At 35.7% G+C, this 19072-nt stretch overlaps 1 long non-coding RNA gene across 1 annotated transcript in view; it reads left to right on the forward strand.

Moving 5' to 3' along the window:
- Nucleotides 1-19072, forward strand: part of LOC136793680 (uncharacterized) — a 300761-nt gene that overhangs the window by 199066 nt on the left and 82623 nt on the right. The window lies entirely within an intron of this gene.

Here is a 19072-nt window from a genome sequence, read left to right on the forward strand (position 1 = left end):
ATAAGTACATTTCCAAATTCTAAATTATTCCAAGATATATCTCAGTCCCCAGAGCTTAATGTAAATAAAGAAAAGAAATTTAGATAAACACTACTTTCAGTCATTGGGATAAAACTCTAAAATCTTAAAAATAGAACACCTACTTTGAAAAAATAATGCTGATCTTTAATAGAAATCATGTTGATTTCTTCAGGCCTTATTTTTCACATCCATACTCTGGCTACCTGAATGCTAGTGCTCAAAGACTCTTTCTTTGGATGTCCCACATGTGACACACACAGTAGAAGACCACAGGGGTATGGAACTCTCTGGTGCCAAGCCGCCAAGTAAATCCTGATCTGTATTTTAAGGCATCCTTCAATGCTGAGTTTCCTATCCCTTTAATCAGGGCAAATCAATAAGAAATGGAGAGTGAGTGGACTATCTTGTTGTTGTTCCCTCTGCATTTTGCAGGATCCCACTAACTCATGTCCTCTGAATCCTTCAGGGTCATTTCCAATTCCTAGCTAAATGTAATATTACAGTTTCTACTATAATCATAGAAAAGCTTTCACTGGGATCTTTCTAGGTCTACTCATTTAGAATCTCTCTCTCTCTCTTCCTTAATACCCTCACTTCCCCAATATATATACCCTGTTCATGTGTCTAGGACTCCTTCTACAGATTGTTGGAATCTGAAAATAGAGCTCATTCCATTCCTTGCACCATTTAAACCAAACCAGTTCCTTAAACTTTTTTTCTCTTTCTTTTCTAATTATTATGTGTTTCCAACACACTTGATTTATACCTAGTTCTCTTCTTTGCAAAAAGTCTATGATGTAAAGGCTGAAAATACCAGACAGTACATGTGATCTATTCCATGCAATGGGTCCTGAGGGAAAGTATACAATGATGGGGGTTGGGGGGGGGGTCTCTGGAAAAGATATACAGATGGAGATTTTACACTTTCTTCCTGCATACATGGTTAGGCAAATGTATGATGCATGGAATGGTGGAAGCCATTTTGTGATCATGAGGGTGTATGCGTGGAGATTAAGGCCAACATGCTGAAGATACTGAGTGGTAAGATGGAAGCACCTGTGTCATAGATGACATCACTATGCTTCCTAATTAACCAAATCTAGAACACTCTGGATGTTTTAGTTGAAATGATGAAAGCACTGATCTTAAGACACTTTGATCATTCTATGAGTTTTAGCTAAGAGCTTTTTGATACATTATGCAAATCCAAATTACCTACTTGCAAAATTTTTCCATCCTCTTTGTCTAATTTAACAGACTTTATTTCAAGATTCTGGTAGAAGTGTTATTTCAGAAGGACACTAGATGGCAATATATGCTCCTTAATTTATGGTGGGGGAAGGGAATTTGAATTTAAGATTGAACTGTCAAAAATACACAAAATGCTCAACTTAATGTGAAAAATACATCAGGGTTTTATTTATTCTGTAACTCTGTAAAAATTATTCTTTTAATTAAGTAGAAATAAAGTCAAGGGAAATAGTTGAGCACTGGGAGTTATTGGACAGAAAACTCTTAATACCCTATCCATTTTTAGAGAACAGAGAATGCCCTATCTCAGAAGACTGTGTACAGAGAAAGTGTAGAGACATACAAACCTCATTTATCCCATGCTGTTTATGTCAGGCAGGCTCCTTACTATGTCTGTGGCACAGATGCTAATGCAGGAGTGCCACGTGTAAGGTACATATGTCTCAATCTGAAACATTATACTTTCTCAAAGGAAAAATATTTAAGAAATATTAGCCACATGTTTAAATTTTGCCCAAATATCATCCTTTGGATAACTTGTTTTTAGGTGTAAGAGATAATCTTAAGGATTGCGGTTGTTTTCATTCTTGACAGTAATTTGCATGTGAGTTTACCTCACTTGAGTCATCAATAAAATGCTGCTATGTAAAATGTAGCTTCCTACAAATACGTTTATGTATGGTATCAGCTGTTGTTTGTGGCATCTAATATTTATAAATGGTACATCAAATGCCATTATCGGAAGACTTGTGTGTGTGTGTTCATGGGATAATATCTGTGTATTTATATTCATAATTTGCCTTACACACCCATCACCTTCTGGGCCATCTGCGAATTCTCTACTTGCAGTTAATCTTTTCAGACACACTGTTGTGTGTTAATAGAATGATAATTTTTTGAACCCAATTGATTATTTATTTTAGTGAAATATGGTATATATATGTATGTGTATATATACACATATATATGTATATACATAGTTGTTGTTGTTGTTCTTTTTTATAAGAACATGGGCTTGAGAAACAGAATAGAAACTTGGTCAGTGGATTATTTGCTATTATGTTCCAGTGGCTGGGCTGCTGATTTTGGTGGCAGCTCTTGTTTAATTGCTTTCATTGGCACATCACACTCCTGTTGAAAAATAAACAACTTGTTTCAGAGTGTCTTCCTCCATGATCCATAACTAATGCAGAATTAATTTGCTTTAAATCTTATGACAAATAAAAACTAGAGAATCTTTATCTTAAATATTTTTGGAATAACAATGTTTAAAGTCATGGAATAAGCGTGTGTCGTTGTAAATATTTAAGACATGCAACTGGTTTTACTACTTTTCTCTCTGATGCAGAAATAAAACAAATTTTTTTTCAAAATAATATATGCTCATTTTCTCTTTAAGAGATTGTGGAAAATCAAGACCAGATGCTAAAATTACTTGGCAATTTCAATGTCCTCCCCAGAAAGATTTATGAAAGGCAAAGTGTCAGTATAAGACATTTTAATTGAGTGTATTCCTAAAAGGATCAGTCTCGGATGGAGACATATTTATACTTTTCATGAGTAATTGAATAATTGGACTCATTTCTGAGCTTGAGATTACTGAAGGGTTTCTTACACAGGAACTTGATCCAAAACATTCACTTCAAGCAATAGTCAATAGGAATGAACCTTCCCACACCCAATTCAATAGATTAGCAACAGAACTGAAGTCAGAGAACATTTCTCAAAAAAGGATGAAAACAGCTAACATTTTATGAGAACCTAACCACTAGATGACAAGAATTTAAAGTAAATTATCTCTAACCATTACAATACTTTAACTGTTTCTACCCAGTTTACAGAGGTGAAAATGAAGTCCTGAGAAATTAAGTAACTTGCCATCAATGGAATTTGTCTTATTCCACACAGACAAGCCAATTACTGTATAATTCTCCAGATACAATGCACATACACACACACACACACCTGGACACACAAACAGTACAAGAAAGATCAAGGGGTTGGACCCATTTTAAGTTATTTATTTTATAACTATTTGTGATGAAGAGCTATGAATAATTATGTTTGGAGAACTAAATAGTGTATATGCCAAATTGCCTAGAACACAGCAGATGCTTAATAAACATTTGGCAAAAGATTGAATGAATGCAGTAGCATTGCAGTAAGCTTTTATTTGTGGCAATATAAAACATTTATTAATACTGTACAAAAAGAGTATATCAGTATTTTGAGATAATATTAAAAATATAGTTTATAGAGATGGATCAATCTGATGAGTACAGAGGAAGAAATGATCTTGTATTTTCTAATTTCCAGCAGAGATTAAAATTATTCCCAAAGACACATTCAACTTTTGAAGTGATTCGCAAACAAAACTCATCATGAAAATTTTTAAGGAAGGTCATTACTTTCTTTTCCTCAAAAATGATTTATGTGGAGACACTATAATGCTTCCCTATCCTTAAGTCTCTTTTGAGAATATTTATTTTATGAAACTACAGTAAGAAAAAAAAAAAAAACCTGTCCAATGGAACAATGCTTATGTTCCAAAATTAGAAGAATTCGAAAGCTCCCCAAGTGGAAAACAATCTGAAATTGAATTATCCAAGGCATCATGGTTTTATTAATACTCATAAAATAAAAAAGGAGATTCCTTGAGAGAAATTCAAAATCAACATCTGTGGCAACTACTCACTAGCTTATATAAATAAATAAAATTAGTTGTATTTTGAAAAAATAGGAAGCATATAATAAAGTACCTGCTTTAAACTGATTCTTAAGTCAGATGACTTTTCTAGCTAGGTGAAAAAAATAGTGAAAGGAAATATCCGACTTATTTTTGATAAAAGATTAATCTAGTGTCTCTTTATGAAATTGTTATTTATTACAGAAAGGTTAATATTTGTGACTTCTCTATTCAGCAATGTGGTTGAAGAGTAAAATTACCTTGCTGCAGATTTCAGTTATTTGCATTTGCTGGTCATACACACAAAAGATTTATATTTTATTTTAAGACTGATAGTTTTTTTCAAAATATGAAATACAAAAAAATAAAGGTTTTTAAAAACCAACATTCTTTCCTTTATCTTTATAATTATCAAGCTATCAGTTTTCCTTTTGGGGTGAATCAAATTATTTTAAATAAGCTAATATTTTATTCCTTTTGCATCATCTTTAATAACAACTGTTTCCTTAGGATAAACCATGTTTAAGAAAAGCATGGGCGAGGGATTGGAAAGAGATGGAAACCCTGTTCTCAAGGGGCTTCTACCTAGTGGTGGCAGAGCCTTACAAAGTGGGGTTTATTCTTCCTTTCTGGCAGGACACCAGTCCCCTGCTCTCTGCTCTAGAAAACTGGAGCTTGTCTTCTGCAGCAGATCCTGGGCTGTGCTCAGTCCCCAGTTTGAAAATCTTACAGCATTCTTGACTGTGTTTCTTGTTCTTGAGTATTTAGTTTTATAATCCTAGAAGTTTATGTAGATATCTTGGGATCTCCCCCAAGTAATCAGGAGTTTGGATTTTTACTTCTGAGTTCCTTACAGGCTTGTGTAAAAAAGCTCTTTTACATTATTTATCAAATTAAAGTTGGATCCAGAAGGCCTCGTGATGGGGGAGGATCTCTACTCAGAGGGGTGATAGAATGAAAACTAAACTGATTCATGAACACCCCACAGAAGATCACCCTCATCCTTGACGAATCTTCCTTCTCTCGTCCCTGCCCACCAGGTGAGGACTCTCCTCCCTGACCAGCCTCTAAGGTTGGAGTTTGATTTTATTGTAATATGTGACAGAGTCCTTATACTTTTAAGCTTATACTTTTAGAGACAGGAACAGTACAGCACTAAGAAGCCAACCCATAAGAAAATAAAGAACAAAAAAAGGGAGTGTATTTTTTTCTGGAGTAAACAGATTTTTAAAAAAATTTAAACCAATTAACCGCTCTCTTTGCATAAGAGAAAAATCACCTTAATGTCAGAGAGTAAGTTATAATACCTTAAAGGTTATATTGGTTAGGAATCCCTTTGGGTCCAAGGAAGAGAAATCTTCATTATTCCTGAAGTGGCTTAAACATTTAAAATATTCTTTTTCTCAAATAAAAAATATTACAGGTGTCAGCAGTACAGAGCTGGTGCAGCTTCTTAGTGATACCATCAAGGAGCTTTCTCACTCTCTACTTCGTCATCCTTAGTGTATGTTTTTTTATCTTTACTGTTGTTACCTCATGGTTCCCAATGGCTCTTGTGCTTCCAGTCTTCACATACACATTCCAGCAGGAAGAGGGAGTAAGAGGAAGAGGCAGAAATCAAGCTTATTTATGTCCCATCGGCCAGAACTGCGTCACATCTCCTCCTGTTTCCAATCTATTAAGGTGGCTAGAAATGTGCATTTTTAATTTTTTTATAGCTTCTATTTTAAGGTAGTGAACAGAAGAATTGAATGGTGGATCAGCCACCCAAAGTGTCTGCCAGAGGGAGAGATGTGTGAATACTCCTAAGCTTACTTTTGGCATGTTGGTAATATAAGTCAGCCCTGAGTGCTTTGATGAGTTCTGTACAATTTGGGGCTTTTTTCCTCTTTAATAAGTTTCCTTATAAAAGTTTGGGGAGATTATTTATTAAGAATTTCAGATCCTTTCAAAAGTGTACTCAGTTGTCAATGCCTCTGCAAATATGTACTTATAAAATCACCCATGTAAAAAAAAATTCCAAAAATCTTATATTGTCACTGTTCTTGTTTCCTTTCTATATGGTTTATTTTTATGATTCTTCATCCAAAGGCCAATTCGGTCAATTTGGTGAAAGTTATGACAATGACCCTTTTGCTGTTTTGTGCTCCTTGTTTCTCCGGTGGACTTTTTCCATCTGCCTTTGTCTGCAGTTCTCACTTGAGCATATCTAAGTTCTCGGTGTCACATCTTGGGTAGCAAAACAATTATTGACTTGAGACTGACTCAAATGTCTGGATTATTTAGAAGGTAACTCCCCTTTGTCCACTAAATTTGCTTCCTGGGATGGCTGTCTCTCATCAGTGAAGATGTATGATATTATAGTTGACAGCTAAATTTTAACTGTGGTGCAGAGTCAGGAATGAATCCATCCCTTGAATTAGCTGAAATCTCCTCCTCCTCCCCGTGTGCATGTATATTTCATTTCATGGCTACCTCCTACTATGCCTCATTCTCCTTCCAAAGCCTCTGTGTTCTGTGCTGTGTGACTGGGCTTTGATTGAGTGGATCACACCTGTTGCTTTCTTGTCTCTTGAATTTGAATTTCATTGATTATCAGAGGGCATGGGGAAGACAGCAGCAGTGGGGTTTCTTTCATTGGTTTGGCTCCTTGTGCTTTCAGCTTCTCTGTGTCCAAGATACAATGAGAAAACATATTCTCAAGTTTAACAACAAACTTAGGGACTACAAAAAAAAATCTCTTCCCAAACCCAAAACAACCCAGAGCCTGTGAAAGGCCTAGGAATGCCTTTTGTGTGAATTAAAACAGCCAAAATGGTGAGCAAATGCAATTTTGGAGAAGGAAGCTTCTCTTACAGAAGACCTGAATCAGTTTTTAAGAGCCAGGTCAGGAGGCCATTATCCGTAGAGGAGTATGCCCACGAGGACAGAAGAGGTGGATCGGTTAGCCAAGGTGCAGGCAGACAGTGCTGTTGCCCTCCACCCACAGACTGTTCCATCACCCACTTCCCACCACAGCACCTCCCCCACCCCCGTTCTCCTCTTCCACAGCTCCAGATCCAGAGAGGCCAGGTGTCAAGAAGCCCTATCTTCAGGGTGTGGTCGATAGTCAACTGTTTACTTAAAACCACAGGCAGTCCAAGTATATCTCTGAGACTTTGTAAGGTGGGTTAGAGAAGCACTGTAAACAGCATTGAAGCTAGGGCTATAAGGGAGGCAGGCAGGAGGTGGCTTTGGCATCAGTGCGACTAATGGTCAAATCCAGGCTCCATTACCACCTGCTGAGGCCATGGGCACGTGACGTAAACTCTCTGAGTATCAGTTCCTCATATCTTTCAATAAAGCATATGGAAGAAATAAGACCTCCTGCAGAATTTCTAAAAGGATCTCATGATTTAAGAAAATGTGTACAAAGTATCTGGTACATCATGACAGAATGGTAGCGATTGTTATAAAATATCCAAACTATGAACAAGCAACTCATGATTTAGTTGTTTAGCATAAATAATGGAGTTAGCCAGACAGGTGTGATTTTCACTTCTGTGTGTACGTGCTCCACATAGAGATTTCTCTGCACTGAGTGGGGAAATTAGTTGTTTGGTAAATGCATTCTGGAGACTCATCCTTATTCCTGCTGTGAAATTTAACAGTGTGAGGACTTTCTACAAATGCCATCACTTTTGAAGTGTGTGATTAATTATTCATTAATATTTTCATTGATGAAGTATGCAAGTTATTTCCTTTACCTCATTTTTTCTCATAAATTTAACAGTTGGGTTTAATTATAATCACTCTATAATTACTGTATTTGGCATTAATTATATGACATCAAGCCATTAGCAATATTATTCAGCATAAAACTAATCAAATAATGAGCACACATAGCCCACGGCTTACCTGTAATACCTTTTTTCTGTCTTCCCTTCTTTCCCCTTTTCTTTCTAACATATTTGAAAAGGGTTCTCAGTGACTTAGTTGTTTTTCAGTCCTATTTCAGTCAGAAGCATGCAGCACCCACAAATGTCTTATGGAGCCTGATTTTCTAAGTGTGACCTTCTCTTCTCACTTACCAACCCCCTGGACTCATCATTCATTGGTCTTTTCAGCAAATGGGACATTGAAGTTATCAGAGATGTTCCTGAAGACTAGATTCTTGCTACAAAATATAACTCTCCATGTCTGTAATTCCATATACAAATTTTACTAAGTCTGGATTTTTTAAAAAATTGTTATTTTATGAGTCTGCCTTCTGTCAGAGGATCATTATGTATAGAAATCTACCAGCATTCTTTGGGTTAAGTGACACATTAAATCATTTATGAGACAGTTTCTAGCAAAGCCTTCTGTTTTTCACTTTCTAGTTTGTTTCAACTATGTTAAAAAATGTTTAAACCCTAAAACAGAAAAGCAGATCATAGATTCAGTGTGTCTCTCATTTTTCCATTTGTGTGTGTGTTTGTGAGTATATTTAAAATAAAAATGCTTATAACAAAATATAGGAAATCCTTCTACACTATTTTTTACTACCTTGTTCCCCTCTGCAGAAGTAATCTCTTTTTCATCTATTTTAATTCTTTATTTACGTTTTTATGCTCATATTTTAAAATAATTTATTTGTAATGATTTTTAAAAACTGTCTTGTTTTGTCAGTATCACCGTCAGTAATGTGCAGTATCCATTGATATACTCTAGTAATAAAGCTGTATCATTCTTATACAGCACCTCATCCCCAGTTAGTTTTTCCCATTCTGCCAATAGATTTATCCCAAATACTCTTGGGATAAACATTCACTGTGTACATTATTATGACTATTATACTAGTCATTGCAGATACAGAATCACATTCTTTCTTTATGGAACATTTTATTTTTTCTTAATTTATATCTGCTATTTTGGTCAGTTTCATACATTTCAGTATGCCTACTTTAATGTTTCATTGCATATATCAAATGCTGCTTGATCAAAATTTTTCCTGAAACATTCAAACATATCTAATATCTAACCATTAAAAAAAAAATTTCCCTGGAGCTCTCTCTCTAGGAACCTCAATTCACCTGTTGCTATCTGAACTGGCTGGTTTTTAGGTTTGTTTTACAGTTGTTGTTCCCTACATTCTGTATCTTCCTCTTTGTTTACAAGCTTTATTTTGGTGGATAAAATTCTTCAGTAGATACCTGAGAAATATCTTAGAACAAAACACTAAGTTATTGAATGTATGAAATGTCTATTTTCATACTTGATTGAAAGCTAAGCTGAATATATAATTCTAAGGTAAAAATAATTTTCTTGCAAATGGCATGGTAAATACAACTGTGAGTTCTTTTCCCTTCTATTGAGAGGTGCAGTCTAATTAACCTCTGCTTGAATCTGGGCTGGCCTTAATGACTCACCTGACAAATAGAGTGTGGAAAAAAATATGTTGGGAATTGTGGAGCTAGGTCATTAAAACCCTTGTGGCTTCCACCCAGTCATCTTGAAAAACTTGATCTAGGGAAGCTGTACCCTGAGACTGCCATGTCATGAAGAAGCCCAAGGTAACCATGTGAAGAAGCTGCCTGAAAAGAGAGATGCTTGTGCAGACCTCAGATGGTCCAACCATCCTAGCTCAGATCCCGGATACTAAATGAAGAAGTCATTTTGGAAATTTCAAACCCAGTAGATATTACTGGAGAAATAAAACAAAATAATCCATCCAAAACCAAAAACTGAGGCCCTAGACTTATGACCCCAGTCAACCTATCCCAGCTATTTTTAGCTGTTTGAGTCCTCTGGCTGAGGCCTCTTGGGGAAAAGAAGGACTATGGCCACTGTGCCCTACCATAAATTTGTAGGTGTTCCAAATCATTTCTTTACACCACTAAATTTTCGTGTGGCTTGCTACTCAACAGTTGATTGAAAGCCTATCTCTGGCTTTAATACTGTGATTGAAAAAGGCTGATATCACGTTAAGTTCCTACTCTTTCAGCCTCTCTGAAAATTTTTAGGATTTCTCATTATTCTGAGGTTCTGAAATTGCACAAAGATGATGAACATTGGTTTTTTCATTCAATTTATTAAGCTAAGTGCTTGGTGGACTCTTTCAAACTGGAAAGAGGTGGTTTTTGTCTTTCATTGTGTTGATGTGGTGTATCACATGAATTGATTTTCATATGTTGAATTATTCCTGCATCCCAGGAATAAACCCCACTTGATCATAGTGTATGTTCCTATGAATGTGCTGTTGAATTTTGTTTGCTAGTATTTTTTTGAGGATTTTTGCATGTATTTTCATCAGAGATATTGGCCCGTACTTTTCTTTTCTTGTGGTGTCTTTGCCTGGCTTTGATATCAGAGTAATTCTGATGTCATAAAATGTATTTGGAAGTGATCCCTATACTTTGAGTTTTGGAAGAGTATGAGAAGGTTTGTAATTCATTCTTCGAGTGAAATGATATATGACAAAACTATAATAATGAAAACAGTATGGTGCTGGCATTTAAAAGAGACACATAGACCAATAGAACAGAACTGAGAACCCAGAAAAAAAATTTTAAAAAACAGACACATATGTGGTCAACTAATATTTGGAAATAGAAGCAAGAACAGTCAATGGAGAAAGGATGGTCTCTTCAATAAGTGGTGTTGAGAAAACTGGATATTCACATGCAAAAGAATGAAATTGGATCTTTATCTCACACCACTCACAAAAATTAACTTGAAATGGATTAAGGACTTAAATGTAAGACCCGGAATCATAATACTCCTAGATGAAAACCTAGTGAAAAAGCTCCTTGATGTCAATCTTGACCATGATTTCATGTCTATGACATCAAAAGCACAAGCAACAAAAACAAATTTAGGCAAGTGTGACTACATCAGACTAAAAAGCTTCTGCACAGCACAGAAAACAACAGAGTGAAAAGGTAATCTATGGAATGGGAAAAGGCATTTCATATCATATTTCTGATAAGGGGAAATTTTTCAAAATATATAAGGAACTCCTACAACTCAACAGCAAAAGTCTAGTAATTTAAAAATAGGCTAAATATAAGGAGACCATATGTGCATGGGTTTATCTCTGGGTTTTCTATGCTGTTCCATTGATCTATATTTCTGTTTTTGTGCCAGTACCATACTGTCTTGGTAGCTTTGTACTATAGTCTGAAGTCAGGGAACATGATTCCTCCAGCTCGGTTTTTCTTTCTCAAGATTGCTTTGACTATTTGGGGTCTTTTGTGTTTCCATACAAACTGTGAAATTTTTTGTTCTAGTTCTGTGAAAAATGCCAGTGGTAGTTTGATAGGGATTGCATTGAATCTGTAGATTGCTTTGGGTAGTATAGTCATTTTCACAATGTTGATTCTTTCAATCCAAGAACATGGTCAACTTATCTTTGATAAAGGAAGCAAGAATATACAATGGAGAAAAGACAGCCTCTTCAATAAGTGGTGCTGGGAAAACTGGACAGCTACATATAAAAGAATGAAATTAGAACACTCCCTAACACCATACACAAAAATAAACTCAAAATGGATTAAAGACCTAAATGTAAGGCCAGATACTACAAAACTCTTAGAGGAAAACATAGGCAGAACACTCTATGACATAAATCACAGCAAGATCCTTTTTGATCCTCCTCCTAGAGAAAGGGAAATAAAAACAAAAATAAACAAATGGGACCTAATGAAATTTAAAGCCTTTGCACAGCAAAGGGAACCATAAACAAGACCAAAAGACAACCCTCAGAATGGGAGAAAATATTTGCAAATGAAGCAACTGACAAAGGATTAATCTCCAAAATATACAAGCAGCTCATGCAGCTCCATATCAAAAAAACAAACAACCCAATCCAAAAATGGGCAGAAGACCTAAACAGACATTTCTGCAAAGAAGATATACAGATTGCCAACAAACACATGAAAGGATGCTCAACATCACTAATCATTAGAGAAATGCAGATCAAAACTGCAATGAGTATCACCTCACACTGGTCAGAATTGTCATCATCAAAAAGTCTACAAACAATAAATGCTGGAGAGGGTGTGGAGAAAAGGGAACCCTCTTGCACTGTTGGTGGGAATGTAAATTGATACAACCACTATGGAGAACAGTATGGAGGTTCCTTAAAAAACTAAAAATACTACCATATGACCCAGCAATCCCACTACTGGGCATATACCCTGAGAAAACCATAATTCAAAAAGAGGCATGTACCACATGTTCATTGCAGCCCTATTTAAAATAGCTAGGACATGGAAGCAAGCTAAGTGTCCATTGACAGATGAATGGATAAAGAAGATGTGGCACATATATACAATGGAAGATTACTCAGCCATTAAAAGAAATGAAACTTCATTATTTGTAGTGAGACAGATGGACCTAGAGACTCTCATACAGAATGAAGTAAGTCAGAAAGAGAAAAACAAATACTGTATGCTAACACATATATATGGAATCTAAAAAAAAAAAGGTTCTGAAGAACCTAGGAGCAGGACAGGAATAAAGACACAGATGTAGAGAATGGACTTGAGGATGCGGAGAGTGGGAAGGGTAATCTGGGACGAAGTGAGAGAGTGGCATGGACATATATACACTACCAATTGTAAAATAGATAGCTAGTGGGAAGCAGCCACATAGCACAGGGAGATCAGCTTGGTGCTTTGTGACCACCTAGAGGGGTGGGATAGGGAGGCTGGGAGGGAAAAGCAAGAGGGGAGAGATATGGGGATATATGTTTATGTATAGCTGATTCACTTTGTTACCCAGCAGAAACTAACACACTATTGTAAAGCAATTATACTCCAGTAAAGATGTTAAAAAAAAACAATAGGCTAAAGACTTGTACAGACATTTCTCCAAGAAAAGATTTTTTTAAATGACCAAGAGGTATGTTAAAAATGTTCAACATCACATATTATCAGCGAAATGCAAATCAAAACCGCAATAAGATTTTACATCAAACTTGTTAGAATGGCTATTAACAAAAAGACAAGTGTTGGTGAGGATGTGGAGAAATTGGAACTCTTAAATATTGTTGGTAGGATTGAAAAAATGCAGCTAATATGGAAAACAATATGGACCTTCCTCAAAAAATGTTAAGTAGAATAACTAATGAGCTCACTTCTGGGTATCTAGCCAAAAAAATTGAAATCTGTATCTCAAAGAGATATTACCATTACCACTCCCATGTTTATTGCAAGGCTATTCATAAGAGCCAAGATGTGGAAACAACTTAAATTTTCATCGACAGATGAATGGATAAAGAAAATGTGCCATATACATACAGTGGAATATTATTCATAATTGAATAAGAAGGGAATTCTGAAATATATGACAACATAGATGAACCTGCAGGACATTATGCTAAGTGAAATAAGGTTGTCACAGAAGTATAAAAGCTGCATGGTTCCACTTGTATGAAGTATCTAAAATAGTCAAACTCATAGAAACAAAAAATAGAATAGTGGTTGACAGGGGCTAAGGGGAGGCAGAAATGAGGAGTTGCTAATCAACGTGTGTAAAATTTCAATTATGCAAGATGAATTAGTTCTAGAGGTGTGATACACAACATTGTGTCTATAGATAATAATACTGTGTTGGACACTTAAAAATCTGTTAACAGGGTAAATCTCGTGCTAAGTGTTCTTACCTAAATAAATAAATAAATAAATGACCAAAACCCCCAAACAAACTGTGAACAGAAGTTGGGCAGTTCAGAGAAATTCTCTGATTAGTGTTGGTTGATCATTATCATTTTAAATTAGAAATTTTCATTAAATTTTTCATTCCATATGTCCATTTGAAAAATAAAATTATTCAAATCCACTCTTCCTTGTTTGATCATCTGCAGATATTGTTTGGCGTCAGCATAGTGATAATCAATTAGTCATCACCTGATGTTAAACCATTGCCATCTTGATGTCTTGGCTCAGTCCTGTCCCATGTTTTCTCTTCTGATTCAAATACTACTAGTCAACATGACCCAACTCAAGCCTCATGTCCTTAGGAGGGATTCTTCCTATTCTGTCACTATCCTTATCTCTCTATTTTTTTCCTGAATTCCTAAAGGTTAGTATTTCCTAGTTGTCTCTGTTGTATGCATGTAAGCAAGCGGTTCCAGATGAGTGCTGCCCCATAGAAATCTAATGCAAGCCAAATATGCAATTTAATTTTACTAGTAGTCACCATAAAAAAGATTGGGTGAAAATAATTTTTATCATGTTTTTATTTAACCCAAAATATCTTAAAAAATATTATCATTCAGCCTGTGAGCAATATAAAAATATTAATGGGACATTTTATATTCGTTTTTGGTATGTAGTCGTCAAAATGCAGTATGTATTTTATACTTACAGAACATCGCATAATGTGTTCTAGATAGTACTCTTTTTTTTTTTTTTTTTTTTTTTTTTTTTGTGGTATGCGGGCCTCTCACCGCTGCGGCCTCTCCCGTTGAGGAGCACAGGCTCCGGACGCACAGGCCCAGCAGCCACGGCCCACGGGCCCAGCCGCTCCGCGGCATATGGGATCCTCCCGGACCGGGGCACGAACCCGCGTCCCCTGCACCGGCAGGCGGACTCCCAACCACTGCGCCACCAGGGAAGCCCCAAGTACTCTTTTAAATTATTTATAATTTGCTCTAAGTAACTTTGTTTGTATACTATAAGAATTTGTATGATGAGATTTGTCATGTTCTAATGTTTAAATATTGCTTCTCCTGTTCTTTCTTTGCTAAATGACAGCTCAGGAGCTACAAGCTGTTTAGGACATAATGGCATACATTATGTCAGGCCTGTTAGTTTTATCTTTCCAACTGAATTATGAAACTGTTGTTTCCCCTGTACCCCCTCTTACTACGTGGCATGAAGTTGAGAACATTCTGAGTGTTTGACATCCTTAATTTCTACCCATCTTACTCTCTCATTACTGTCACTCTGTTCCACAAAAGCTTTTCAAATTACTTAAACAGCATAACATAAAATGATGTTAATGCTGTCAGTAATTACAGTAATCAGAAACTTTTAGAACTTTCATTAGGAACTTCAACTTCATAAATAATATGATATTTATTGAGGCATTTTCAGCTGAAATCCTCAGTGGTCATTTCTTCTCCAGGAAAAACATTACCGGTTGCTTCAAACATTTTCTATGGAACGTCTGTAAACATTCCAAACTAAGAAAGTTTCCTTTGTGAATGACTAAAAACAAACAAACAAACAAAAACCCTCACTTAAAATTATGCTCCTACAAGCTTATGGTGACTATAATAATTTAACCTCAATGAAAAAATTTTTAATCATTTTCTGTATTCTCATTGAGCTGCAATCTTTGTTATTGTTCTTTCAGAACAGTGTGGATGCCATCAAGCATATCTAAGTGGAGAGAGGACATTTATTTCCATTGGGTTTTTTTTGACCAAAATGAGACTTTGTTATTCTATTTTAGCTTTTAACTACATTTTAACGTAAACATACTTTTAAGCATAGGTATAATATATATATATATATATATTATATATATATATATAAAATAGCTCTTCACTAAATAACTAAAGTGTTTTAATTTTTGAAGTAATGCACTTTATAAAAATGTATCCAAAATGCTCTAGGACAGGATCATTAAGTGTTCTACTTAAATACTCTTAAACTTATTTAATTGCACTTTAATTTTATGGAGGTTTAGTGTAGTCAGATACAAGATATTATTGCAAATTGTCCGGGTTCCATTTTTAAGGCCTTTAACAGAGAATTTGTAGAAGTAAAATAAATATAGAGGACTTCAATAAGTTATTTAAAGATGAGCCTTGGGTACAAACTGTTGAAAGCTAAAAAAGAGAGAAGTTGATATAATCAATGAAGTAATTGGGGGTGTGAGGTGGAGAAAAGGAAGAAATGCTAATTTTCACTCAGTACATTGGATGATTTCTCTCAAGATAAAATATTAAGTTCCTAATATTCATAATCTTGGCAAATTGTCCCTTCCAATTACTTTCTTTTAAAGGATGCATAGTGGGCAGCTGAAGGGGAAGGAAAAATGTTTTGTTGTTATAAGAAAATGAAATGAATCATCAGGTTTCTAGATATATTATTATCTCAAGAACAAAACTGACTGATTCCCTCCCATCCCGAAGACTATGAAGAGTAAGAATGTGACCAATACTAGAAGGGAAAGAGTTACCTCCTTTGGACCCTTCTTGGGGGAAGATAGGATCCCTCCTTCACATGCCTCAATATGACATTTTTCAGTGTTCATTATGTACCACAAGGAAAGGCAACAAGAAAATTAACTGGAAGGAAATACATGATTACTAATGAGAATTGATCTGGAGTGAGTACTAAGCCCACGTTAGGCTCAGAGAGGAAGCAAACAGAATGCGATTAGTCATGACACCTAACACTTATACAGCACTTATGTACTAGATGAAGTTCTCAGTTACATATATCATTTACTTCAACCTACCTGTAGTATAGATAGGACCTATTTTATTATACAGGCATACCTCAGATATATTGTAGGTTTGGTTTCAGACCTCCTCAATAAAGCAAATATCACAATAAAATGAGTCACAAGAACTTTTTGTTTTCTGGTGTATATAAAGGTTATGTTTACACTATACTGCAGTCTATTAAGTGTGCAATAGCATTATGTCTAAAAACAAAGCACGTACTTTAATTAGGAAATATTTTTTTGCTAGAAAATGCTAACCATCATCTGAATCTTCAGTGAGTTGTAGTAGTGATATCAAAGATTACTGATCACAGATTACCATAACAAATAAAACAATGAAAAAAGTTTGAAATATTGTGAGAGTTACCAAAATGTGACACAGAGACAACAAAGTGAGCAAATGCTGATGGAAAAATGGTGCTGACAGACTTGATGACACAGGGTTGCCACAAAACTTTAATTTGCAAAAAAAAAATACAAAACCTGTGAGAGCAATAAAGCAAAGCACAATAAAATGAAGTATGCCTATACCCATTTTACTAATGAGGAAACTTGTGCACAGAGGTGTTATGTGACTTTCTCAAAGCTACACATATGGAAAGCTGCAAATTTGAGGTTTGAACGTAGAGGGTCTGATGGCAGAGTTTGAACTATTAACCTTCTATCTGCTGAGTTACAGGTAAATTGCTACTAATTATAGTTCTAAAAGTTAAGTCAGTAATGTATATTTAATTCAAAGCTAACTCTATATATCACATCCATTGACCTGCATTCTGATGCATAGTTCTAGTTATTATATCTATAATGAAGAAGAAAATGAGTTGAATTAACTCCTGCTTTTTGTGAAGGGTTCAGCATAGATGTCAGTTATCAAGAATAGTATTTCTCAAACTTCCTTAATAGTAAGATTACCTCGGACTCTTGTTAAAAATGCATAATTTGGAGCCCTGACTTCAGAAGTTCTGATTTTAAAAGTCTAGTTTAGAGCCCTGAAATTGGCACTTTTAATGAGCAATCCAGGGGGTTCTGGTACAGTTTGGAAAAATTATTTTATTAGATACACTTCCTGACACCAAGACTGCTTAGGTGGCCCACATATTAGCCTCCCAAAAAGACACACTTAACTTATTAGAATACTTTCCACACTCGGGGGTTATTGTTCACTTACTCCTCATTCTCTCTTCTTAGACTCTGAGATCTTTAAGGGCAAAGATTGCCTTATACCACTGATGTATCTCTAATACACTGACCTTTCTCCAGATAGGTGCTTAATATTATGTGTTGAAGGAATGAACTGTAGGATGGACAGCATGAATGAGTGAATGAATGATTATGAGACAGTCTTAGAGTATGCAAAGTGATGAATCATTTTCAGATAACTGGGTTTAGTATGCCTCATTGTCTCACTTAGTTGAATATGTGTAGACAAAAAGATAAAATTTTTGTTTTAGTGATCTATCCTGCATAACAAAGTATCCCAACACCTATTGGTTCATGTTTCCCTTCTCCCTCTGCTGGTGTTGCCCAATTTTAGCCTTTCCTTTTAAATTCATTTTCACTTTATAGAGTTTCTCAGAACTTGCTCATGAACTAAACTATGGTGCTCACTGTAAATGGATACACTTCTCTGGCAATTCTTTTGGGCGCATATAGTTTCTAGAGTGTGGTGTTTGCATGTTGTTCTTCTTGGATGGGAGACGGAGCCTCGGGCTTTGCGTTAATGTCTTCTGCCCTAGCATAGACCTTGATCAGTGATGGATTCACATCATTCACTTTAACAAATATTTAATGGTATGTTGGCATGATGTTAAATACCAGAGAAAAAGAATTTAGTATGTAGAGGGATCTTCAATTTTTTACATTTTCCCACACATAATCCTATTTTATTCTTGAAATAACCATTTGAACTAGACAGACCACTTGACCCAATTCTTAATTTTTCAAAAACTACTAGGACTCAGAAGTAGAATGATTGGCCAAGATTAAACACCTGCCTAGTGACTCAGTTGGAACTGGAACCCAGTTCATAAAATTGGAGAGAGAATACAATCCATATTCTCTCTCAAATAACTCATTCAATTAAATCAACAAATGTTTACTGAGCCAATCCCCAGTGGTGGGTAGTGAGCTAAGAACTGGGAATTCAAAGATGAATAAGAAATTCTACTTGCCCTCAAGGAACTCAGATTATTACAGGAAATAGACTTGTAAACAAGTACATTAAAATCAACATAGTAAGTGATATTATAAAGGTATGAACTGAGTGCAGGTTGCAGAGGAAGTAGTAAACCTTGCCGAGGGTCAGCAGAAAAAGTTTTTTGCTTTCTTCTCAAGTTCAGTTATGAGCATGAGAAAGGTAATTTAGATTTGGGTGCCAGCAAGGTGGGGGTTAGGGAGTGCAAAAGTTAAAATGCTTCCAGGAAAGAGGAACAGTATGGCAGAGGCATAGCATTCATTATAAAAGACTCAGCTTGTTTAGGGCAAGTGTTGGTTTGTAAACTGGTACTCTTACACAGAGGGCAAGGAGAGACTGAAGAAAGGGGCAAGCCACATTGGTAGGTGGCAAGTTTAATAAGCAAGGCGACTTACATGTGAGGCTTGTCTTGGGTGACCACGAGACGAGTGGATATCTACTTGTGCCCACTAGAATCTTAAATTTTTATATACAGGTCTTATCTAGGTCACGTA

This window comes from Kogia breviceps, chromosome 2, assembly GCF_026419965.1.
Source record: "Kogia breviceps isolate mKogBre1 chromosome 2, mKogBre1 haplotype 1, whole genome shotgun sequence".
Taxonomy (NCBI): Eukaryota; Metazoa; Chordata; class Mammalia; order Artiodactyla; family Physeteridae; genus Kogia; species Kogia breviceps.